This window comes from Staurois parvus, unplaced genomic scaffold, assembly GCF_062004578.1.
Source record: "Staurois parvus isolate SC_StPar_1 unplaced genomic scaffold, SC_StPar_1.0 ptg000116l, whole genome shotgun sequence".
In the NCBI taxonomy this organism is placed as follows: Eukaryota; Metazoa; Chordata; class Amphibia; order Anura; family Ranidae; genus Staurois; species Staurois parvus.
The window spans coordinates 5,289,048-5,315,889 of record NW_028317912.1 but is presented as its reverse complement, the minus strand read 5'-3'; the positions used below and the strand labels follow the sequence as shown (position 1 = coordinate 5,315,889).

At 42.5% G+C, this 26,842-nt stretch overlaps 1 long non-coding RNA gene across 1 annotated transcript in view; it reads left to right on the top strand.

Moving 5' to 3' along the window:
• Positions 1-24,555, top strand: part of LOC149467298 (uncharacterized) — a 48,719-nt gene extending 24,164 nt beyond the window's left edge. The window contains exons 2-4 of the long non-coding RNA XR_016311977.1: positions 5,006-5,076; positions 22,303-22,464; positions 22,551-24,555. This is a non-coding gene — a long non-coding RNA (uncharacterized LOC149467298). The remainder of the gene's footprint in view (positions 1-5,005; positions 5,077-22,302; positions 22,465-22,550) is intronic.
• The last annotated feature ends 2,287 nt before the right edge of the window (positions 24,556-26,842 follow it).

The window sequence follows — 26,842 nt, the reverse complement described above, 5'->3', positions numbered from 1 at the left end:
TTTCTGGGGGAGGGTACTGGTAATGCTATAGGCATTATAGACAATTGTGTGCTTTCAACCTTGTAGCGGTACAAGTCCCCTTTCTGCTCCAGAATGACTGTGCCCATGTACACAAAGCCAGCTCCATAAAGACATGACTTCATGAGTTTAATGTGGAAGATCTTAAATATCCTGTACAGAGCCCTGACCTCAGTGATGCAGAAACCTTTGGGATGAATTGGAATGACAATCATGAGCCAGGTCTTCTCTTCCCACATCAATACCTGACCTCACAAATGCCCTTCAGGCTCAATTTGCACCATTTTCCACAGACATAGTTATACAAAAAGGAAGGTGGGGTAACTCTATATGGAATTCCATGGTTTTGGAATGGGATTTCCAGCAAAATCATATACTTGTGATGGTCATTTGTCCACAAATCTGAGGAAACCAGAGCATTAAGGGAAAACACAAATTCGATGCAGGTACTGTAACTATCCTTGGTGGAACTCAAGTTCTCTCTGCTAAAGTGGACAAAACTGATGTAGGGAAAGTGTTTCTAAAGGATGGCAACCATTTCATTCTCAATAGTCATTTAACTTTCCAGGTTTAAATATAAATCAAGAGAGCTGATGAAATGTTTTCTTTAGCACCTTTTTTTTAAGACCAGCTTCTGTATCCACAGTTTTGGGTCAGTAGAAGAAAGTTGGCCATCTTCAACTGCTACACTTCTTGAAAATGTGCAATTACACACTTTCCAATAAATCATCTGCAGGCTTGTACCCTATCAGCAGGGAAATATTTGATTCAGAGGGCAAGAGTAGGTCAGATGTAAGAAATATGAAACACATACAATCACAAACTCTGTGATAGCATATATTGTCAGTGTGGCCTATGGCAAGAGTCATGAGAGTCTTATACAGTGACTGTGCACAACAAAAAATAACTATGTTTATATCCCATTAAAGGTTAGATTTATTAGTCCCTACTAGCCTTGTAAGTTCTCAGAGAAAGCTCTTATCTCTCATACATTTTCTTAAATGTGTTATTAAGTGAACTGTTTACAAATTTACAATACAGTGGTATGAGTATTATGTTCCAAGGAGTTCTCAGAATTATACATATTTTTATGTCCTTTGACGTTGATGGTTTTGGTTAATAATGTTATGAGGCTGGACTGACAGCAGGAGGATTGTTGGATAAATCAGTCTAAACAGTAAGAAGTAAAGTGCAGAAACCAAGTCAGATTCCTATCTGCTGAAGTTAGATCAGTGAAAGGTAAATTCTGATTGGTTGATGCTATGAATTAGAGCATTTGCTCTACTATCTATAAAAATAAGCTATTAATATGGTAAATTACTTTTTAAAATAATTGTGGTAGACCTCATATCCTGCCCAGGTTTGAGCTAAATTGAGAGCTTTCATTTTCCTATGGAAAAATATGTAGATATTGACAATATTTCACTATTCTGGCAAAACGCATGAGTCAATAGTGAAGTTCAAATTAAGGTGGGTTTTTTTTAATGGTCTTTAAATGGCTCCTGATAGTTACAGAAGCTCCTTTCACCCATTCTGAACCTGTTCATGTGCCCAAAAAGACCTCTTATTAGCCTTTTTTTCAACTTAATTATTATTTCCTTTTTCACAAAAACGTAAGTAACATAAAAATGTCAAAGTGACAGTACATTAAAGTGTTACTAAACCCAGGACCCTGCATTCACTACATCTGGTCTCCAACAGTACACAGAACATGGAAGTGCAATTATTTTAGTAAATATAAACTGCTAAATACCTTTTCTCATCAGAAGTTAGAGCTGTCTTGTGACTTCTATCAGTGTCCAGCCCAGCACTAGCTAAAGCTTGTAGGAGGAGTTTTCTTTCTGCTCTAGGAGGATGGAAATCCCCTGACCTCTGTCTGGACAGTGCTGATTGGCCCTATGCTAATCACATGCAGTCTCCCAAGAAACAACAAATCCCTCTTTAGCAATACACACCAAACTGAGCATGTGTATGCCTATGGTTCAGTCTGGAGATAAGAGGTGGTCACTTGAAAAAGGGGAGGAGCATAGAAGAAAGGATCAAACAGATTTTTTACACAATGCAGAGGATTAACTCCTTAGGTTCCACAGTGAGTATAACAAGCATGCTTTACTGCATATACAGGACTTATTTTACTGTTGTGGGTTTACTAACTCTTTAATAATAATGATCAGATACATAATAAAAAGTGAAAAAAACACAAATACAAATAACAAAAAATTAAATAAACCAAATAATTCTAATTACACCTAAATAAAATACAGACGTGCTTTAAATGAAGGTCAAAAAGCAGGTCTTTTTTTTCAAGAAAATTTCACCTAAGCAGCTAAATGAACTAAATTAAAAGTTTCTTCTTCTGCATAACTTCACTGTAATCAATCATCCCTAGTCTTCGCATATGTATCAACTGTCGGCAAGAGTGGCACTTCATACACCTTCTTCGGGGTAGGCTTTTTGCTCCAGATGTAATACAGATGGCTGAACAGATTTGGCTTCATGTCATCAGGATTCCAGAACATTAATAAATTGCTGCCTGGCTTTAAATGTCTGCTCAGGTGTCTCATCAGCTGCACTACTCCAGCCGTGGGCTATTTGTAGAAGAGTTGCATATTGGAACTGACATGAATGATACTGTAAAGTGTTTGCTGGCTTCTTTGATCACAAAACTGAAAATCATGTATACATTCTCCCACTCTCTAATCATTAGGGTAGTGCAAAGGGCATTCATTCAAAGCAATTATTAAAAAGCTTCTTTACTGAAGTCTTATCACTTTGTAGCGATTAGTTATAACTATGAGTGGAATCCCTCAAGATCAGGCCAAACCAAAGCAAGCAGATGTTCACCAAATATTAGTTCGGCCTGTGAAAGATATACTCTGTTTGGCGTGCCTTGATTCCAGTGAAGGATGACTAACTGTTAGGCTCCATTCACACTTGTGTGAATCCAAAGGCGTGCGATTTCCATTGCGACTTTGATGCAACTTTGGGTGGCTGCAACTTGGACGCGACTTTGGCTGTTCACTTTGGTTTTGACTGTTTCACAACTGTGCATTGATAACATTAAAGTTTGACTTTCATATGACTTTTGAGAGTTTACATTGCAGTCTATGACACTCAACTCACATGAAAGTCACATTAAAGTAGTGCAGGAACCTTTATGTCGCATAGATTTGAATGTCTTTCATTGAAATACATGGGCTGTGACTTGTCGTGTGACTTTATGCATCCATAGTTGCAAGAAAAGTTGCACAAGTGTGAATGGAGCATTAAAACAAGGGTTGAGTTTAATTACAAATCGATATACATACCTTAAAGTTAATAGGGAAATGGGAAAGTGGATGAAGTAACAGGGAGATGAAGGGAGATATACAAGGAAGAAGGGGGTCCTCTCTAGGCTGACATGAAATCATTCTCTCACACCAGGGCTTCTTGTCCAGTCTTGAGAAGCACCATCGGTTTGATCCCAGTAAATTGCATCCTTGATCTATTGTTGAAGACATATTGCACCAGAGATCACAAAGGTTTATTCCTTTTTTGAGCAGATGATTACATAGGATGTCCATACGATCTTTCCCCAGGAACCATGTTGCAAAACTGGCCAGGTTTGAGCATTAAAAGAACCCCAGAGGTTCTACTGGTCAATGTGCTAATGATCGTATGCTCTTTGTTGTTGGTTGACTTTGCAATCTTCATTTGCATTAATACAAATTCCGTTGAAATTTGCTTTTGGAGAAGACATATTTTAGTTAATGTCAAAGCTGCATTAATATCAATTTTTATCAAATAAAACACCCTGACAAATGGACAACCTGCTCAGTTGAGGTGTGAATGGAGTTCGGCAAAACTCTTAACAGTAAAGCATTAGGTCACCCTTTACATGGAGCCATAGCTCCATCTCATAACAGGTGTGCTCCACATATCCTGCTGAACTCCACTTTTATCCACTGACATAATGGACAGGAAATTATAAGAAATTATTCTCATATCCTTTTGACATCACTGTGCTAATAAAGAAGTAACTCACTTTGTAGTTTTGGCTCCCCAAGTAAGCTAGTAAGGAGTCCAAAGAATCCCTTTCCCGATTAGCTACAGAAAGAACTACTGGATGAAGTAACCTTCTCCGCAGTTAATGCTTGCGGTTCTTCCATCGTTCATACATTATTATGAATAACAAGTAATTGATCCTCTCGTTATTTGGTGACCCTAAGAATGTGTTTATGAAATATGAACATGTTAATATGACACGGTAAGCAAGTAAAAATGAAAAAAGTCAAATCAAACAGTAAACTTTATTGTGAAAACACATTATAGTTAGTCTTCAGTTTACATGAAACTATATCAAAGATATGTTGACCCTTTAATAAGATTCCTAACTTTTCTATCCTTATCAGCCATTAAATTCATATTCAAATAAATAATGAACCCTTTCAGAATGTGATTGTTAAATAGAACTGTATATTTAATAACATTTGAGAGATACAGCATTCAGAAACCTTGCAGACATACTAAGCCTCTTAGATGGAGAATGCAAAACCTATAGCAGATTATACACAAGATTTGTTCAAAAATGTTTTTGGCAATTTCATTTTTTTGTATTGACATTTACTCACTTCATCTTTTCTTTGATTATTTGCTTTCTAACCAAACTTACCATTACCTTCCTTCAATGACATAAAATATTATACATGGATGCATATTTGTTTTCATGAAAAAGATATTTTAGTGGTATTTATGAAATGGGCTGGTGTTTGTGGGTGATTGTGCACAAGATGCATTAGTAAACCTTCTGTTATCACTTTTGTCTGTGATAAAGTGTTAAATGCAGTAAAATATAAAGTATGCACAACTCTGTCACTTAAATTTTCAAATAAAAAGATTACCTGTAAAGCAGTACATGCTCCTTTATTTTTGTAATATGACTTGAAAACATTATTTTACTTTTTAAGCAAACCATAATAAAAAAATATTTTTTCCCCTATCCTTTTAGGGAGGAGCCCTGCTTTATTGAGGTCACACTGCAGATGCCGCATGGAAGGCCGACGGCCATCTTTTGTCCCTGTAAGTGTGTGCTGACAGCTGTTTTATGGATTGATCCTTTTTGCATACCAATAAAATACTACACTATCAGCACTTTATTGTTTCTGGCTTGTTTATAACGAGCCTTTTAAGGTGAAACATCCTTTTTTGAGCTATTATTATCCGATGTTGATAAAGTATTGAGGAGCTGTTTCTGGATACTGAGAGGGTCCTGTGAGTGAGGTCTGGAGTTATGCCTTGTATGGTGTCTGTTCTTATTCCTTGCCTGAACCCAGATGACCACAGAGGATAATATATATACATGCAGAATAATAATGCGCTTCTGGTGAGTGCAATCACACTATTGATTCTTATCACGGAAGTCACGTGCACGGATCTCACGGAATAATTTGGACTATTTTATGCCTTTCCATATTTTATTGATTTTACGCCATAATTACATTTATTAACCTCCCTGGCGGTATGATTATTTCAGATTTTTGGTGCTGAAAGCGGTACCATTTTTTTGCATGGAAATATGTATTTTTTTTATTGTAGGCTGTAATTTTTAGGAAAAACTCACTGAAATCTGTCCGAAAAAGAGTCTAGTAAACATCCCGGGTATGATAAAATTTGAAACACAAAATCATAAATTATAATTTAATAAATAATCATAAAAATAATATAAAAATAATAAAATATTTAATTCAATAATATAATCAAACCAAAAACACTGAAATGTGAAATAGAGCGCCAAGTTCGCACATTGCTGAGCTCAGTCGCAAAATCGTTTTCAGTTTCTGATGACGAATTTCCCCCACGAATCATTATCACTAGAGATGAGCGAATCGAACCAGGCGAACCGGAATTCGAGTCGAATTTCAGGAAATATTCGATTCGCGGCGAAACCGAAATTTTGCCTACTTCGGGTGCGCGAATCGAACATTTCCCGATCAGCCGGCAAAAGTGTCCCTGCAGTGAGCTCCGCTATTTCTGACAGTTCTCTGACAGAAGGAACACATGTTTAGCGGTTGAAACATTGTATCTATTAGTTTATATTTAGGATACAGATGTTTCAACCACTGTTCATGTGAAGAAGCTGTGAGAGAACTGTCAGAAATAGAGGAACTCTGCACATACACTTTTTGCCGGCTTGGAATTATTCTTCTTTTCATCCTACTTCTTCTTCTTCTTCTTCATCCTCATCCTCATCCTCTTCTTCTGAGGATGAGGATGAAGAAGAAGAAGAAGCAGTAGGATGAAAATAAGAATAATTCCAAGCCGGCAAAAAGTGTATGTGCAGAGTTCCTCTATTCTGCAGATACACTTAGAGGAGCTCTGCACATACACTTTTTGCCTGTTTGGAATTAATCTTATTTTCATCCTACTTCTTCTTCTTCTTCTTCTTTATCCTCATCCTCAGAAGAAGAGGATGAAGAAGAAGAAGAAGAAGAAGAAGAAGAAGAAGAAGTAGGATGAAAATAAGAATAATTGCAAGCCGGCAAAAAGTGTATGTGCAGAGTTCCTCTATTCTGCAGATACACTTAGAGGAGCTCTGCACATACACTTTTTGCCGGCTTGGAATTAATCTTATTTTCATCCTACTTCTTCTTCTTCTTCTTCTTCTTCATCCTCATCCTCATCCTCAGAAGAAGAAGAAGAGGATGAGGATGAGGATGAAGAAGAAGAAGAAGAAGAAGAAGAAGAAGTAGGATGAAAATAAGAATAATTCCAAGCCGGCAAAAAGTGTATGTGCAGAGCTCCTCTAAGTGTATCTGCAGAGCTCCTCTAAGTGTATCTGCAGAATAGAGGAACTCTGCACATACACTTTTTGCCGGAAACCGCTGTATGGAGGGAATGTCCCAGAACTGTCAGAAATAGTCTATTTCTGACAGTTCTGGGACATTCACTCCATACAGCTGTTTCAACCGCTGTATGGAGGGAATGTCATAGAACTGTCAGAAATAGACTATTAATGACAGTTCTGGGACTGTCCTTCCATACAGCGGTTGAAACATTGTATCTATTTGTTTCCATAAATGGATCCATTTATGGAAACAAATAGATACAATGTTTCAACCGCTGTATGGAAGGACAGTCCCAGAACTGTCATTAATAGTCTATTTCTGACAGTTCTATGACATTCCCTCCATACAGCGGTTGAAACAGCTGTATGGAGTGAATGTCCCAGAACTGTCAGAAATAGACTATTTCTGACAGTTCTGGGACATTCACTCCATACAGCGGTTGAAACATTGTATCTATTTTTTTCCATAAATGACATTCTGCAGATACACTTAGAGGAGCGCTGCAGATACACTTTTTGCCGGCTTGGAATTATTCTTATTTTCATCCTACTTCTTCTTTTTCTTCTTATGAGGATGAGGATGAAGAAGAAGAAGTAGGATGAAAATAAGATTAATTCCAAGCCGGCAAAAAGTGTATCTGCAGCGCTCCTCTAAGTGTATTTGCAGAATGTCATTTATGGAAAAAAATAGATACAATGTTTCAACCGCTGTATGGAAGGACAGTCCCAGAACTGTCATAAATAGTCTATTTCTGACAGTTCTGGGACATTCACTCTATACAGCTGTTTCAACCGCTGTATGGAGGGAATGTCATAGAACTGTCAGAAATAGACTATTAATGACAGTTCTGGGACTGTCCTTCCATACAGCGGTTGAAACATTGTATCTATTTGTTTCCATAAATGGATCCATTTATGGAAACAAATAGATACAATGTTTCAACCGCTGTATGGAAGGACAGTCCCAGAACTGTCATTAATAGTCTATTTCTGACAGTTCTATGACATTCCCTCCATACAGCGGTTGAAACAGCTGTATGGAGTGAATGTCCCAGAACTGTCAGAAATAGACTATTTCTGACAGTTCTGGGACATTCACTCCATACAGCGGTTGAAACATTGTATCTATTTTTTTCCATAAATGACATTCTGCAGATACACTTAGAGGAGCGCTGCAGATACACTTTTTGCCGGCTTGGAATTATTCTTATTTTCATCCTACTTCTTCTTTTTCTTCTTATGAGGATGAGGATGAAGAAGAAGAAGTAGGATGAAAATAAGATTAATTCCAAGCCGGCAAAAAGTGTATCTGCAGCGCTCCTCTAAGTGTATTTGCAGAATGTCATTTATGGAAAAAAATAGATACAATGTTTCAACCGCTGTATGGAAGGACAGTCCCAGAACTGTCAGAAATAGTCTATTTCTGACAGTTCTGGGACATTCACTCCATACAGCTGTTTCAGAAATAGACTATTAATGACAGTTCTGGGACTGTCCTTCCATACAGCGGTTGAAACATTGTATCTATTTGTTTCCATAAATGGATCCATTTATGGAAACAAATAGATACAATGTTTCAACCGCTGTATGGAAGGACAGTCCCAGAACTGTCATTAATAGTCTATTTCTGACAGTTCTATGACATTCCCTCCATACAGCGGTTGAAACAGCTGTATGGAGTGAATGTCCCAGAACTGTCAGAAATAGACTATTTATGACAGTTCTGGGACTGTCCTTCCATACAGCGGTTGAAACATTGTATGTATTTGTTTCCATAAATGGATCCATTTATGGAAACAAATACATACAATGTTTCAACCGCTGTATGGAAGGACAGTCCCAGAACTGTCATTAATAGTCTATTTCTGACAGTTCCATGACATTCCCTCCATACAGCGGTTGAAACAGCTGTATGGAGTGATTGTCCCAGAACTGTCAGAAATAGACTATTTCTGACAGTTCTGGGACTGTCCTTCCATACAGCGGTTGAAACATTGTATCTATTTTTTTCCATAAATGACATTCTGCAAATACACTTAGAGGAGCGCTGCAGATACACTTTTTGCCGGCTTGGAATTAATCTTATTTTCATCCTACTTCTTCTTCTTCATCCTCATCCTCATAAGAAGAAAAAGAAGAAGTAGGATGAAAATAAGAATAATTCCAAGCCGGCAAAAAGTGTATCTGCAGCGCTCCTCTAAGTGTATCTGCAGAATGTCATTTATGGAAAAAAATAGATACAATGTTTCAACCGCTGTATGGAGTGAATGTCCCAGAACTGTCATAAATAGTCTATTTCTGACAGTTCTGGGACATTCACTCCATACAGCTGTTTCAACCGCTGTATGGAGGGAATGTCATGGAACTGTCAGAAATAGACTATTAATGACAGTTCTGGGACTCTGACAGTTCCATGACATTCCCTCCATACAGCGGTTGAAACAGCTGTATGGAGTGAATGTCCCAGAACTGTCAGAAATAGACTATTTCTGACAGTTCTGGGACAATCACTCCATACAGCTGTTTCAACCGCTGTATGGAGGGAATGTCATGGAACTGTCAGAAATAGACTATTAATGACAGTTCTGGGACTCTGACAGTTCCATGACATTCCCTCCATACAGCGGTTGAAACAGCTGTATGGAGTGAATGTCCCAGAACTGTCAGAAATAGACAGAAACTGTCACAGAACTGTCCTTCTTCTCATCCTTCTCCTTCTTCTCATCCTTCTTCTCATCCTTCTTCTCATCCTTCTTCTCATCCTTCTCCTTCTTCTTCTCATCCTTCTCCTTCTTCTCATCCTTCTCCTTCTCCTTCTTCTCATCCTTCTCCTTCTTCTCATCCTTCTCCTTCTCCTTCTTCTCATCCTTCTCCTTCTCCTTCTTCTCATCCTTCTCCTTCTCCTTCTTCTCATCCTTCTCCTTCTTCTCATCCTTCTCCTTCTCCTTCTTCTCATCCTTCTCCTTCTCCTTCTTCTCATCCTTCTCCTTCTCCTTCTTCTCATCCTTCTCCTTCTCCATCTTCTCATCCTTCTCCTTCTCCTTCTTCTCATCCTTCTCCTTCTTCTCATCCTTCTCCTTCTCCTTCTTCTCATCCTTCTCCTTCTTCTCATCCTTCTCCTTCTCCTCATCCTTCTCCTTCTCCTTCTTCTCATCCTTCTCCTTCTCCTTCTTCTCATCCTTCTCCTTCTCTTTCTTCTCATCCTTCTCCTTCTCCTTCTTCTCATCCTTCTCCTTCTCCTTCTTCTCATCCTTCTCCTTCTCCTTCTCCTTCTCTTTCCTCATCTCCAAGGGCATTTAAATTAAAGGTACAGTGTTCTGCACTAATTTAAAGGCTCTCTGAAGCCTAGAAACCCTTTTTATAAGTCATCTTCGTAGCGAAGAAATTCGCATCGAATCGAATTTCACACTGGAATTCGCCGAATCAGCCGAATCGAATTTTTGAGAAATTCGCTCATCTCTAATTATCACTCAATTCTGTAAGTGGTTCTGATTTACTATCGCTGTTCTCTAGCTGATCTAAACCGCTTTTGACCTAAAGGGACACTTTTTGGACGCCATGGACATTTCTCAGTTTCCAGGCAGAAAGAACAGACAAAATGCAGGCAGGGCACAGGACAAAGCACTAGGGACAATATGTATGTGAAATAGGTTGAAACAGCAATGTTTTACTGTGTAAAATGAAAAAAAAAAAAAATGACATTTTTTAAAATTTTTAAATTTCCCGCCGCCGGCGGCGGCGCCGCCCGTACGTCCCGACGTCACAGGGACAGGACACAGAAGCCGGATGCAGGCATCAGCCGGAGGAGATGGCCGGGGATGCTGCAGGGGACACATCGTGGGAGCGCAGGGTAAGGTAAGTGAAGAACACATGCCGGAGCAGCGCCGCATGGTATTCCCGAGTGTAGCTCGGGGTTACCGCTTTTGGTACTGAAATGTTACCCCGAGCTACACTCGGGAATACCGCCAGGGAGGTTAAACACTGAAGTCACGATGATTGTATAAGCCACTAATTTATGCGTCAATTTATGACGGTCCACTTAACCATTACATTTATCACTTTAGAGCAATTTTAGCGCTCACATTTGATGCATCAGTCACTATAAGAATTTTCAGCGCTGTATTATTTATTTAGCAAGCTGTTTTGAGGATACAGAGGTTCATCCTGAATGATAGCAGCTATTATTCAATCAGGCGCTCGCACTTTTCCAGTTTCTTACATGTATATATACGTAATTTTGCATTTGATCAGCTGGTCCCGGGTGGTGATTCCCTCGCCGATCGCCGAGTATCACTGACGAGGAAGAGACCTATATGTAAACAATACAGATCTCTCTCCTGTCAGTTCCTGCACATTGCTTTGTCTTGCTGTTTTGAGGATACAGAGGTTCATCCTGAATGCTAGCAGCTATTGTTCAACCAGGCGCTCACTCTTTTCCAGTTTCTTACATGTATATATACGTGATTTTGCATTGGCGGCCTCAGCTGTTGATCACCGGGTCCCGGGTGGTGATTCCCTCGCCGATCGCCAAGTATTACTGATGGGGAGAGACCTTTATGTAAACAATATAGATCTTTCTCCTGTCAGTTTCTGCACATTGCTTTGTCTTGCTCTGCATAGCAAAGCCATACAAAGCAATGTGCTGACACAGTAAAGCTCACATAGCACAAAGTTAACCCTTTGATCGCCCCAGATGTTAACCCTTTCCTGCCCAGTGTCATTAGTACAGTGTCAGTGCTTTTTATTAGCACTGATCACTGTATTAGTGTCGCTGGGGATGTCAGTGACAGTTAGTCAGTCCCCCCTCCCCACAGTGTCAGAATGCCCACCGTAGTCCCGCAGCCCCACCATAAGTCGCTGTTTATGTCAACCAAATAATTGACACGTATTGGGATTTTTTTTTAGCAAAGACATGTAGCAGAATACATTTTGGTCTAAATTTATGACAAACATTTTATTTATTTTTTTATTTGACATGTTTAATAGCAAAAAGCCAAAAATATTGTTTTTTTCTAAAAATTGTTGGTCTTTTTTTCTTTATAGTGCAAAAAATAAAAAAAAGCACAAATGATCAAATACCACCAAAAGAAAGCTCCATTTGTGGGAAAAAAAGTATATAAATTTCATTTGGGTGCAGTATTGCATGACCACGCAATTGTCAGTTAAAGTAACGCAGTGCCGTATCGTGAACAATGGCCTGCTCAGGAAGGGGGTTAAATTCTCTGGAGGGCATGTGGTTAACTGGCATATGCAGAAGCTGATCCATTTGATCTGCCCTTAATTAAAACAGGGAAAATACAAAAGTAACTGTAAGGGACCGCCCGGCGGTACTACTAGCACTCCACTGAATAGGCGTCCCCAGCGCACGGAGTCTAAGTCCCAGGGTGCTTGTTCACCAGGGCCCCTGATGGTGGGGATGGACTTGGAGCTCCCTGAGACCAGGTCGTGACTACCGGGTGCGTCCGTCAGTGGTAGTAGTATGCGCAAGGGGCTCCCACGGGGAAGAGTCTGATGTGAGGAGGTCAGAAGACCCCACTGCACGGGATGGATGGATGGATGAGCAGGGTCAGACGGGCCGGGTCGGTAACAGAGAGGGCGGCAAGGTACAAGGCAGCGGGCATAGAATGGTCGGGTCACACGCCAGGTCAGCAACAGCAGGTCAAATCCAATAGGGGGCATTCAGGAGAGAGGTCAGGCAAAGCAAGGGTCAGAACAGGAGAAAACAGCAAGGTCAGGTACAATCCGGGTCAATAATTTACAGGGTACAGGTTCACAGGATTCAGAATGCAGGAAAGACCAGAAGGCACTGAATGACAGCTCAGGGTCGTTTAAATATCCCGCCCTGCGCTGCCATTGGTGCCCAGCGGGCGGCCGCGGCTTCTACTGCGCATGCGCGAACTCGAACGCCGCGGCCGGCCCGGAACCAGTGCTCGAGTCCCTGCGCCGGGCGGCATACTGCGCCTGCGCCGGGACCAACGCGGCGGGGATCGAGGGGATCCCTGACATTGCCCCCCCCCTACGGGCAACCTCCGGATGCCCACCCGATCTCTCCACCACGGGTGATCGCGAAAGAACCTCCGGACAAGTCTGGGTGCATGGACATTATGGGCTGGTTCCCAAGAATTGTCCTCAGGACCATAGCCCTTCCATTTGATAAGGAATTGGGTCTGGCCTCCCCTCCTTCGACACTTCAGGATAGTTTCAACCTCAAATTCTTCTTCTCCTTCGACCGTTACCGCTTCCGGGGGTCTAGATTCCCGGTCAGGGAAGGCGTCTGGGACCACAGGCTTCAGAAGGGATACATGAAAGACCGGGTGGATCTTGAGCGTGTCAGGGAGGGCGAGTTCATAGGCTACTTCGTTAACCATCCGTTTAATGCAGAAGGGGCCTATGAATTTGGGTCCCAATTTCTTTGACGGGCAAAGCATCTTAAGATTGGACGTCGCCAGCCAAACCTTCTCCCCAGGCCGCAATACCAGATCTCCTCTCCGTTTCCTGTTGAATGCTTTCCTGTAGTTTTCCTGGGCCCGACTGATGGCCACTTGAAGCTTCTTATTGTTCGCAGCGAAGAACGTTACCACATCTTGTGTTGCTGGTACTGGGCATTCCGACACCAAATCCGGGAGGAAGACTGGGTGAAAGCCATAGTTGGCGAAGAACGGGGACTGCCCTGTTGCTGAGTGGCGGGCGTTGTTATACGCAAATTCTGCTAAAGGAAGAAGTGGCAGCCAGTCATCTTGAGTAAACGAGGTATAGCATCTTAAATATTGCTCTAAGGTCTGATTGGTCCTTTCGGTTTGACCGTTAGTTTGAGGGTGGAACGCAGAAGAGAGAGATAATTTGATGTCCAGGGCTTTGCACAGTGCTCTCCAGAATCTGGACGTGAACTGGACCCCTCGGTCCGAGACAATGTCTTCGGGGACCCCATGCAACCTGACTACCTCACGAATGAAGACTCGCGCGGTCTCGGCCGCCGAGGGGGTCTTCTTCAACGGGATGAAGTGGGCCATCTTGGACAAGCGGTCCACGACTACCAGGATTGCCGTGTGGTCTCGGGATGGCGGAAGCTCGACTATAAAGTCCAGTGAGATCTTTTGCCAAGGCCGTTCAGGAATAGGTAAGGGTCGCAGCAGACCCCAAACCTTGTTTCTTGAGGGCTTGTTCTTCTGGCAGGTGACACAGGACCTGACATAGCCCTTACAATCTTTAGCCATGTCTGGCCACCAGAATGAGCGTCGGAGAAGTTCCAGGGTCTTTTCTGGGCCAAAGTGCCCCGCCATTGGGTGGTCGTGGCAATGCCCCAAGACCAGGGTTCGAGCTTCTTCCGGCACCACAATTCGATCTTCCCTCCATAGGAGTCCCCCCTTGTTCTGGAGCGGCCCTCCGCCTGGGGTAGAGAAGTTTGTGGATGCCTCCATTAGCCTGGAACGAAGGTCCGACTGAAGGACCAAGAAGTTACCCGAGGACAGGATGGTGTCAGGTACTGGGGTCTCTTTGGCGTCTTCGTACATCCGTGATAACGCATCCGGCTTAGTGTTCTTTGATCCCGGCCGGTACGTAATATGGAAGTTGAATCTTGAAAAAAATAGTGCCCATCTCGCCTGTCGCGGGCGTAGACGCTTGGCAGTTCTCAGATACTCTAAGTTCTTATGGTCAGTAAATATTAAGATGGGGTGCACCGCACCTTCCAGCAGGTACCTCCATTCCTCTAACGCCGTTTTGATCGCTAGTAGCTCACGGTCACCGATATCATAGTTCCTCTCCGCTGGGGTCAGCTTCCGTGAGAAGAACGCTACCGGGTGGAGCAGTTCCTTGGTGCCTTTTCGTTGGGAGAGGATGGAGCCTACCGCATTCTCCGATGCATCTACCTCCAAGATGTAGGGCAGAGCGGCGTCTGGGTGACCCAAAATGGGTGCCGAAGTGAACAGTTTCTTTAAGGCTTCGAAAGCTCCCTGCGCTTCTGGTGTCCATCTGAATCGGGTTCCCAGCTTGGTTAGCTGAGTAATGGGGGAGACCAGACCCGAGAAGTTCTTGATGAACTTCCGGTAAAAATTTGCAAAGCCGATGAATCGCTGGACGCCTTTCCTGTCTGTGGGTTCAGGCCAATCCAGTATTGCAGCGACCTTCTGGGGATCCATCGCGACCCCCGCGGTGGAGATAATCAGGCCCAAGAAGGCAATGCTGGATTGTTCAAAACAACATTTTTCTGCCTTGGCGTACAACCCATGCTGCCGCAACCGCCCCAATACTTTTGCTACATGTATTCTGTGTTCCCCCAGAGACGGGGAAAAAATCAGAATGTCGTCTAAATAAACGATCACAAAGACATCCAGAAAGTCCCTAAAAATATCATTTACAAAATGTTGAAACGTGGCCGGAGCATTACACAACCCGAACGGCATGACCAGATATTCAAAATGACCGAAGCGGGTGCGGAAGGCCGTCTTCCACTCGTCCCCCTCCCTTATGCGAATCAAGTTGTACGCCCCCCTCAGATCCAGCTTGGTAAAAACTACTGCTGACTTTAAACTTTGGAACAGCTCAGGTACCAACGGTAGTGGGTAACGGTTTTTTATCGTGACCCTGTTCAATTCCCTGTAATCGATACATGGCCTTAAGGTTTTGTCCTTCTTTTCAACAAAGAAGATTCCCGCCCCCGCCGGTGAAGTGGAGTGGCGGATGAACCCCTTCTGGAGGCTGTCCTCGATATATTCCTTTAGGGCCCCCAATTCGGGCTCTGAAAGGGGGAAGATTCGCCCAAAAGGAATTTCTGAGCCGGGTAACAGGTCAATGGGGCAGTCATAAGGGCGGTGGGGGGGTAGAGTATCAGCTCCCCGTTTGCTGAACACATCTAGAAACCCATGGTAGGCCGCAGGGATTACTTGTTTTAATTCAGCTTCCCCCTCAGAGCACAGGAGGATTTGGGGGGTCCCCGGGCCCGAAGTGCGGCAGTATATTCGACAGTATGGGGAAGGGAACGTGATTACTCCGGTCTCCCAGTCAATCTGGGGGTTATGGGCCCGTAACCATGGGAGCCCCAGAATGACTGGGAAGAGGGGTGAAGCTATAGCATCCAGGCGGAGGAGTTCCTGGTGCTGGCCGGCAATGACAGTGGTGATGGAGGGGGTTTCCTGGTTCACTACCCCCGATTTTATTCGGGAACCGTCGGCCAAATAAATATTGAACCCCTTCTGTTTCAAGTGAAGGGGAATACCCTGCTGGTGAGCAAAATTAATATCCACGAAGCAGCTGCATGCCCCAGAGTCAATTATGGCCGATACTTCCACGGTCCTTTCTGGAAGCTGAAAGGAAAGGGGCACCACTAAGTATTGGGATGGACCAACATTGCCAAGGGATAAGGAAGAAGAGGTGCACTTACTCAGTTTCTGCGGGCAGGAACGCGCCATATGACCAGCTTCTCCACAATAGAGGCACAGGTTCTGGGATCGTCTGCGCAGATGTTCCTCTGGGGATAGTTTAGGCCGTGCCAGGCCGAGCTGCATGGGTTCGGGGTTGTCTCCAGGTGGCCGGTTTTGGATGACTGGCCTAGGTGTTTGACTGGGACCCTGAAATGATCCCCAGGGATTTCCGTGACCCTGGCCGGACCTCTCAAACCTGCGTTCCCGCAGTCTACGGTCAATTTTAATGGTCAGTGCTATTAGGTCCTCTAAAGTCTCAGGTACCTCCACCCGGGCGAGCTCGTCTTTCAGGCCGTCTGATAGGCCAACACGGAACTGATGCAGGAGTGCGAACTCGTTCCAGCGAGTATCCCCCATCCACCGCCTAAATTCAGATGCGTACTCCTCCGCCGCTCGGCGGCCTTGCCGGAGTGTGTACAGAGTAGCTTCAGCAGAAGCTGCCCGCTGCGGGTCATCATAAAGGATGGCCATAGCATCAAAAAAACTGTCAACCGAACCAAGGTGAGGGTCATTTTTTCCCCGTAATCGATGGGCCCAGTCTTGGGGTTCACCCTGCAGGAGGGATATGACGAACCCCACCTTCACGGATTCAGTCACGAAGGTTCGGGGTTGTAGCTCAAAATAGAGGAGGCAGGACTCGCGGAATGATCTGAACCGAGTGCGGTCCCCGTGGAAACGTTCTGGTAAGGGTACTCGGGGGTCGGCCGCCGGGAGTGGTGCGGATGCCCCAGACACCAGCACAGGGACTGCTACAGCTGGAGGTGTGGGGACCGCGGCCTGTGGGGCAGGAACGGATATAGTGCAGGCCTGGAATTGAGTTTCAATCTGCTGACATCTATCCTGCAGGGCCGATACGGCCTGTGTCAAATTGGATAGGTGCCTACAGATCTCCTCCAGCGGCGAGGGACCTCCTCTAGACTCAGTCATGGCCTTCTGGTACTGTAAGGGACCGCCCGGCGGTACTACTAGCACTCCACTGAATAGGCGTCCCCAGCGCACGGAGTCTAAGTCCCAGGGTGCTTGTTCACCAGGGCCCCTGATGGTGGGGATGGACTTGGAGCTCCCTGAGACCAGGTCGTGACTACCGGGTGCGTCCGTCAGTGGTAGTAGTATGCGCAAGGGGCTCCCACGGGGAAGAGTCTGATGTGAGGAGGTCAGAAGACCCCACTGCACGGGATGGATGGATGGATGAGCAGGGTCAGACGGGCCGGGTCGGTAACAGAGAGGGCGGCAAGGTACAAGGCAGCGGGCATAGAATGGTCGGGTCACACGCCAGGTCAGCAACAGCAGGTCAAATCCAATAGGGGGCATTCAGGAGAGAGGTCAGGCAAAGCAAGGGTCAGAACAGGAGAAAACAGCAAGGTCAGGTACAATCCGGGTCAATAATTTACAGGGTACAGGTTCACAGGATTCAGAATGCAGGAAAGACCAGAAGGCACTGAATGACAGCTCAGGGTCGTTTAAATATCCCGCCCTGCGCTGCCATTGGTGCCCAGCGGGCGGCCGCGGCTTCTACTGCGCATGCGCGAACTCGAACGCCGCGGCCGGCCCGGAACCAGTGCTCGAGTCCCTGCGCCGGGCGGCATACTGCGCCTGCGCCGGGACCAACGCGGCGGGGATCGAGGGGATCCCTGACAGTAACAATGTTACTTTGTATCTCTCTATCTTGCATCGGAACAGTGTTTATTTTCTCAGACAGTTTTTGACAACAGCAACTCATACATCTATTGAATTTACACAGCAACTCTGGGCTGTCCACTCCTGTGACTTTGGATCCTACTTGTAAGACCCAAAGTGGAGGGACATGTGAAATGCAATGCTTCTCTATAGGAGCCATTCCAATTGACAACTTCAGAAAAGGTTCCTACACTATTTTGAGGTGACTTGGATGCTACTTCTACCCAGGGGCGGACTGACCATTTGGAAACTCGGGCACTGCCTGAGGGCCTTGGGTCAAAAGGGGCCCCATGAGATGCCCCTGGTACCTTTCATAGGCTTTTTTGGGTGCGGTTTGAGTGTGGGTGAGGACACAGGGGCCCCATGATCCCCCATTGCCCGGGGGCCCCATGAGTTGTCAGTCCGCCCCTGCTTCTGCCCATAGACTTTGACAGAAGTCATGTCCAAGTCAGATCCTCATCTAAATAGTTGTGATTATTGTGCCGACATTACAGGAAAATTACCCCTGCCAATCCCTGCTCTGCTAGCTCCTCCCACTCTTTGGCTGTGCACATCAGTTTCCTCCTAGCACTTGTCACCTGCGCAAGGGAATACAAAATGTCATCCAGAGCACCCAGAGAAGTCCTGGACAATGAGTTGCTGATCAGGCTGTTTCGGGACCTTCCACAGCTGTATAACAGAGCTGCTAATTATAAGGATCAAGTTAAGAGGGACCGTGCATGGCTAGAGATCTGCAGAATTTGCCATATGGAATGGGACACTTTATTCACAACAGATCACTCTGAAAAAAGTACATTTTATTTTGCTTTTGTTTTGTTTTTTTAATTGTTTTCTTAAATTTTTTTTTTGGTTGTCTGCACTGTAAACCATGTCTCCCCTATCTACATGTGAAGGCTAAAAAAAAATAGATCATGGTTTGAACTAAGTATATTTTGAGTAGTTTTTTTTTTTTTTTTTTTTTTTTCTCGTTTGAAATGACTATTGTTTTAGTTAGGATATCACCAAAAAAAAAAAAAAAAGGAAAAAGGGCCCTACTGTTTGTTGTTACTAAGGGTACCGACAACAACTAGTATACTTCAGATATATGTTGTATTGTTGTGATCATCATGAGTGGGAGAATTTATTTATGGTCTTACTTTGTTGCTAAGTAATGTTAATATCAAGAAATATGCAACTCAATTTAAATCCTTTTAACTTTTTTTTCATATTTGTTGTAAAATGTTACTTTGATAAAAAAACAAAATAATGTCTCCTTATAATAAGGAATTACATTGTTGTGGACCTTTTGAATTATGTCTCAAAAACATGACTTTATCAAGACATAACATTATATGACAAGCAGATCAGTATAGCCGGATGCTAAGAGTTAATTTTGTCTTGGTTGAACCCTCCAAGGATCCTAGTTAAGAAATGGATAGAATGGGGGAAGTGAGACTTTTCCAAGACAATAAGACTGTTTGGACTGTCAACAAGTACTCTTTGTATATTGAGGTTGAGAAGAATGTATATACAAAAAGTCAAACAGATAGCCAGATAGGACTTCGACTTTCAAACATTTTAACAATAATGAGACGGGAACTCAACTGGTTGGAAGTTTACCCAAACCTTGCAGAGGGTGATAAACCAACAGACCTCTGAAACTATCACAATATACTATTGTCCACCAAGGGTGAAAGTATTAAGAGTTGTTTACTGTGACTCCAATACAAGAGCCAGGCAAACAGAGAGTTTTTCCCTACACATAGAAAATGTTGGTTCTAAAACAAAGAAGTTAAATTCAGGACATTTAAGACTAAAAATTGAATGTATCTAACTACAAAAACATAGTATCTAGAGATGTTATAAAGAATAGGTTTCACACACCACCAGATATTCAGCAATGGGAACTATATATCACTAACTTGAGTATTGAGATGATGGAAAGTAAGATGTAAACTAGCAGTAGTTATATGTCTTATCAGGAAACAGACAGGATGGTATTTCAAGAAGGAATAACTGAATATACACCAATATTCCATGGTCCCTATTTAGAATATTATAGGTATGATCACTCATATATCTGGAAAGACGTATATTTAATCCCTGTAATTACCTTAAAATTCCACCCGAGGTATGAGTCATCTCAAATACTCAAATTGTTCTATGATACATGACTGCCATCTGGCGGGCAGGTGAGAAATAGCTTATGTACACACATTTCTCAACTAGCCAATCAGGAAGCCTGGTGGGAAGGTATCTTAGAACAATGGATTAGTGGATATAAAAGCCCATGCACCTTTAAAAAAAAAAAAAACTCATCAAAAGAAAACTGATCAAAAGAAAGAAAGCCTGACTGAAGAAAGACATGATTCTGAAGACATCTGAAGAGACCTCTCTATAACCCCTCTTCCATCCTTTTAAACTTCCAAACTTTACTAAATTGCTAAACCTCTGTCCTTCTAACTTCCTACATCCTCCCACACTATTGAACTCTATCTCATTTTATCCTGTGGTCATCATTCTGAAGGCGTTCCATTGCCAGCTAAATCCACAGGAGAGTTTCCTAGTCTGAATGCTGGGTGCGGTGAGACTGTTTATTTGGCTTTGCATTACCTATTTTCTCTGTTGTGTGGAATCATAGAATTACCTTAGTGTATCACAACAATATTGGGTAGATATATATATATGTAGAGAGATCCTGTTTTACTGTTAAAAATTGTTTGGTGCCATATTATAATTTTTTCCATATTTCATAATTTATTAAATATTAATAATCAGAGTATAATTTATCAAGGAATAGCTTCTTGCAATCCTATGGCCACGGCTTGTGAGAATATAACCTTTGAGATACTCGAAATTATTAGTTATTAATAAATTTAATTTTTAATCAGATCATTTAGAAATTGTGATATTGATGTAATTAGTTAGAAACCTTATTATTGTGTATTACATTGGTAGGATATATCTTTGATTGTGTGTACCAATGTTCATTTATCACCAGTCTTTTGCGTTTTGTGTTAATATATATATAATTTTTGTACATAAATAAATTTTTATATTTATCTATTATAAGGCAAATTTTGTGTGTATGGTACGAAATCATATTGGCTAAAAGAATTCAAGGTATAATAATAAGTGGTGATCAAATTATCAAGGTGTCCAAATTATTGGTTTACTAAATATTTGCTGTATTTTAACGGCTGGAGGCACTGTAATATTTCATCTAAGGGAAAGGGACACGCCCTTTATAAGTAAAATATATCCTTACATAAACCACCACAACATTCATATCAGCTTTTTTATAACAACCAAATCTGTAAAAATATAGAGACACTGAATATATACAGTATATCACACAACCACTTCATATGTCAGAATCTCAATATTTATTTTATTACAGAACAAAGTATAAAATGCTGTAAGGTATAGATCTCTTTTTTTTACATCCTTTTTTTAACATTTAAAAAAAAAAAACAGACAGTGATGTAAGTAGGGCTGTACAACGAGTTAGTTAATGGACACACCCAGAGCAGATAGTGTACTTATTTCATAAATTATGAAATAGAATCAAGCTGCCATGCAACCTCACCAGTGGAAGAAAGAAGTAGGATGTGAAAGTTTCCCAAATTCTGGCAGCATTGCTGGAGCCCCTATTAGCAGTCCCATGTGCACTTTCCATGTCATGCATGAATGAATCCTTGAAAAGATAGCCATCACGCTGACGTATAAAGATTTGTAGAACACATGCTGCTTTAACAGCAGATATAGCATTCTCTAGTTTTAAAGAAAAACTGGAGCAAATGCCACTTATTAGCAGATTGCGGTATGAGTAAGGCCTCATCAGGTGTTCATTCAGCGCGGACACCTCCTCACTGACAAAAATGAAGGGTAGAGGAGGTTCACTAGTTCCAGGTAACAGGTAGTTCTCAGAAAGCTCCCATTTATTTTCACGTAGCATTTGAAGAATGCGCAACAATAATGGAGTTTGAGCTACTCCCATATGACAAAATATCTATGTAGGTAAACCAATAATTTGCATCAGCCACTGCTAATAGAACAAAAGAAAAAAAATTGTAATTAAAGTATTTGCTGCCACTAGCTAGGAGATTGATGATCCGCATGTAATTCCAGTCAATAGCTCCAACACAATTTGTGAAATAGTAGCGCTCCCAAAAAACTTGGGCTATATTGGTCCAATCTGCCTATGCTAGTTTCTTCATGACCACATTCTTCATCACATCACATATGACTCCGCTGGTGTCCTCTTTAATGTAGCTTGATGTTTGTTTTCCCCACCATAATGCAGGTTAGCAAAGGAATAACCCGTTGTCAGGTACCTGAAAGGAAAAACAAATGTTACTTTGTATGTTTTTTTATCTTTTGCAGTGAAAGTGTTGCAAACCAGATGGAGCCTAAGTGACTGCTTCACCAGCTATCTTAGGAAGCAAGCTGAGGGAGGAAAGGACCGGATCAGAAGCAACAAGCATAGTACCATATGCCCATGCAAGGGACTTGGACTTTTTAAAACCATTCCTGGAAAGAGAGAGAGTAATCTACCATCTGTCATAATTTAATTTTGTAACTATGGAAATGCATGAATGGTGTGCCTAAACAATAATTTCTTTGTATTTCAGAACACAAGCTAGTTGGAAAGGGAGCCATGATGAGGGGAGGAGTCACAGGAGACTGCTGATGGAGAAGATCCACATGACATGTTAGCATGCCTGTTCAGTTTGCAACCTCAGAGGAGCCAGGTTGTTAGTCGTTGGCCATACAGACCTGCAAGAGGGAGGAGTGGCAAAAGTATTGAAAAATTTGTGGAGGTGGTCAACAAATGCCATGAAAAATTAGAGGAGCACCAGAGTGAGGACCATGCATTTGGAATGCTCTTGGCAGCATGTTCCAAAAGATCCACTCAGAGACAAAAAACGCAACATGAAGATGTCAGTCATGGACCTGGTGAACTCCTTCATGGATGAGCCAGGGACCACCTCACCACCTAATGTGTTTGGGCCACCACCACCATCCAGACCCTATTACCCCCATCCAACCCCTCCGCCACCCAGAAAACATCCTTACTTTCCACCTTGCTTCCGCCCATACTCCGCTGACTACAGAAATGTCCCTGTTCCATCACATCCCCCAATTCCATATCCTACTCTATCACAATGCCCTCCACACTTGGCACCCCACTCACTCAAAGGGTTTATCAGCCAATTCCTTTTCCTAGCACACCATTCAAACTCCATGATTCCCAGTCCCCAAGGCCTTTAACCAGCAGTGGGTCAACCTCATACCCAACCTCATACTTACCCCAAAATAGCAATCATGATGTATTTATTTATTTTACGTTAAATTGACAACATGTCAACCTAACATATCATTTTTCATAATATGTGCCTGCTGTACCATGTAGTTGTATGACCAATTTCACAGTTTTACATATTGCGTTAGCTGCTAGAATATAGTACTATATAAAAAGGTTCAGAACATTTTTTTTTCGTTTTTTTATATATTTAACATTTTTGCCTTTCTTGTTTGGGGAGGGTAATGTCAAAGTTAATGCCATCATATTGGCAAATAAATGTTATATGTTTTCTTATGGCCTGCATAAAAAGGTTTATGTTTTGATAACCCCCCCCCCCAACAGCAGCCCCCCCTCCAACACTTACTTGAGCCTCCTCTTGATCCAACGATGTCCACGAGTGCCTCCGGTCTCCGGAGACTCTCACTCCTGATTGGCTGAAGCAGCAGTGGGACCCATTGGCTCCTGCTGAGGTCAATCACAGCCAGTGAGCCAATAAGGAAAGGGAAGGGGCGGGGCAGAGCAAAAATGTGTGTAATGGATACGCAGAGCTGCAGCTCGGGAGCACGCCTACTTGGGTTCCCCCATAGCAAGCTGTTTGAAGCTAAGGATCCAGTCTGGAGAACTCCCTGAAGAGTCCCAGGTGAAAGCTAAGAGTGCATAGCTGTCTAGTGGCATTGTGAGCAGTAACGTTTCCCTCACTGAAGAGTGTCCAGTTTAGACATTTAGAAATAGGCCCCCGCAGCTATACTATAGCCGGGACCTCAATGAACTGCAGCTGAAGAATCAGTAGAACTGCTGCAGGAAGGGGGATAGCCACCCGTGCCCAGATGGGTGGAATCCCTTCAACAGGAAGACCATGCTGTTCTATTGCTCATGCTTTTTATTGCCCTTCAGCCACCTACTGGGTCCATCTTCCCAGAGATGGCTGCAGCACAATAAATAATCATGCTGCTCATTTGCCTTGCCCAACAAGGCAATTGAGAGCAATCAAACATGCAGTTTGTGAAATCCAAAACAGCCAAAAGAAATCAAAAGCTGCCCCAATGATTATAGAGGAGCCAAAAAGAACACAATTTACCTAACATCCTAGCAACCTATCTAGGAAGATGATGGTATATGATCCAAGCTCCAAATGTGTGATAAAGCTAAAGATAGGAAATCAGTGTTACAAAAAAACACAGGTTTTGTAAATCACACAAACTGTAACTTTCCGATATGATTGTCCTAAAAAACAAGAAATGTAATGCTTTTTGCAATCTTTCAAATGTCACATGGAATGTAGGTCATGTGATTTCTTGCTTCTTTTCCCAGTAAACAAGAAATGCCACTTATGCTATTTTTGTATTATTTTTCAAGAATGAAATTTACTATTCATCTGCTCGTTTGCGTTTTATTAGAACTTACAGTAATTACTTGACAAAAGCAGTACAGTAATTGTCACAATTCCTGCTATGAAAAGAGGAAATCAGGAAATCTTGAACATAAAAACACATGGATGCATATTTGTTTTTCCTGATCAAGGTAATTTCAAAGTTAATTATCCAATGTGCTGGTGTTTGCGGGAGACAGTGTACAGGATGCATTAGCTGAGCTGCCATTATAATCTGTAAATAAAGCCAGTCATAGCTTGCTCATTGATATGTATTACTAAGTGATAAATTATGGATCACAGGAAAACACGGAGCCCAACCACCTCAACCGGAAAACAACAGCTTCTTCCTGTAACAGTGATACAGAACGTTATATTAGATGACTAACAATCAAACCCACTGTGTTTAAAGAGCAGCTCCTGGCAAAAAGTAATTTATTTCAGGTACTTATATAGTGCTGTCAATTTTATGCAGCGCTTTATTTATATATTGTACATTCACATCAGTCCCTAACCCTCAAGGGGCGTACAATCTAAGGTTTACATTTATACATACACATACTAGGGCCAATTTAGACAGGAGCCAATTCACCATGTCTTTGGAGTGTAGGAGGAAACCGGAGTACCCAGAGGAAACCCACGCAAGAACAGGGAGAACATGCAAACTCCAGGCAGGTGGTGTCATGATTGGGATTTGAACCAATGACCCTAGTACTGCCAGGTGGAAGTGCTAACCATTTAGCCACTGTGGTGGTGCACTGCAAATGCTATCCAGGAAAAAATTCAGATGTGAAAAAATCAGTCCACTCCTAAAATTTACATCATCCAACACTGCCTGATTTAGAAAGCTTCTCATAGGGCTTCAGAGAGTTTAGCCTCCCATCACAGGATTCTGTGCTATACTGTATGATCTGACTTTGTACTAAAGTCAGGGGTGTATTTAAGTTTTGTGTTGCCCTAGGCACCACAAAAATCATCTGCCCCCACGGACACTGACCAACACCACCCCCCCTTCCTCCTCCCGCAGAGAGAGTCTGATATTGACCAACAACACCCCTGCCCACCACCTGGGAGAGACTTCCACTACCCCCCCCAGCAATAGAGAGAAAGACACTCATCTTCAGAGCTCCAGACATCCCTGGGAACGAGAGTGAGGCTCTACATACACTACCAAGCAGCCTGCAGCCTCTCTCGGATCCCACCTGGTTCCTATGGAATGCATGTCCCTTCTTTCATCCCTTCTTCTGGGGGGAGGTGCTGCCCTAGGCAAGTGCCTTGTTTGCTGTGTGGTAAATACGCCACTGACTACAGTGTTTGTGAAAGAGCATCAGTTCACAGACCACAGGAGATTTCCCACCTCTAAAACACTCTAACTTCTTCTAGGATGTGTAACTGAAGTGATTTGTGCCCTCCACCGATCACCTGATGTCAGGGTATAGCTAAAAATCACAGACTACCATAGCAAAATTCTAAATCTCTTTTCCTCTTTCCCTTCGTCTGACTACATCCCCCAGATGAAGCTACGTGTTCTCTGTGGTGCAACGCGTTGGGGAGGGGCAGTGACGTCACCACGCATCTGTTCATCGATACGGCGAGTACTGACGGAGTGTGTCAACACATGCACGAGGCTGATCCTCACCGCACTCAGCGGTTATTTGCATGATAAGCGCATTTTAACTTGATTATTGTGAGTGCAATATGGAAGCACAATAAAGGCTTTTTACATCTTGGATAAGGCACCATATATCCTTTCCTTTCTTTTATGGTTCACACGAGGATACATAGAGAATTGGAGTGAGGAGCAGTTCAAGGAGGGAGAGATCCCTACACCCACACAGGCTCATAGAGAAGCTGCAGAATCCCACTTATACAACTACAGGCTGCTTGGAAGGAGAGTATATTGATATCTTATTCTCTGCTGAACTTCTTTTCACATGTTTTTTGCACAATTGCACATTGGGCATATTTATTTAAAAAAAAAATTTTAATATTTTTTTTTTCTTTCTCATTGATATTGATCTAATATCACAATTGGACTTTTATTTTCATATTTATAAATGTAATTTCTATTTTTGGTCTTTCACTGTGTGATCACAATTTGACCTTTTATGGTGATGTAATTTATAAGTTGACACCAATATTTTCATACAACACATTATTGAGTTAGTATACTTAACTTTTACAGTATAAGTTAATTTAATTGGAATATTAGTGTTAGAGCGTGGCAACTAATTATTTTTTTATTATCT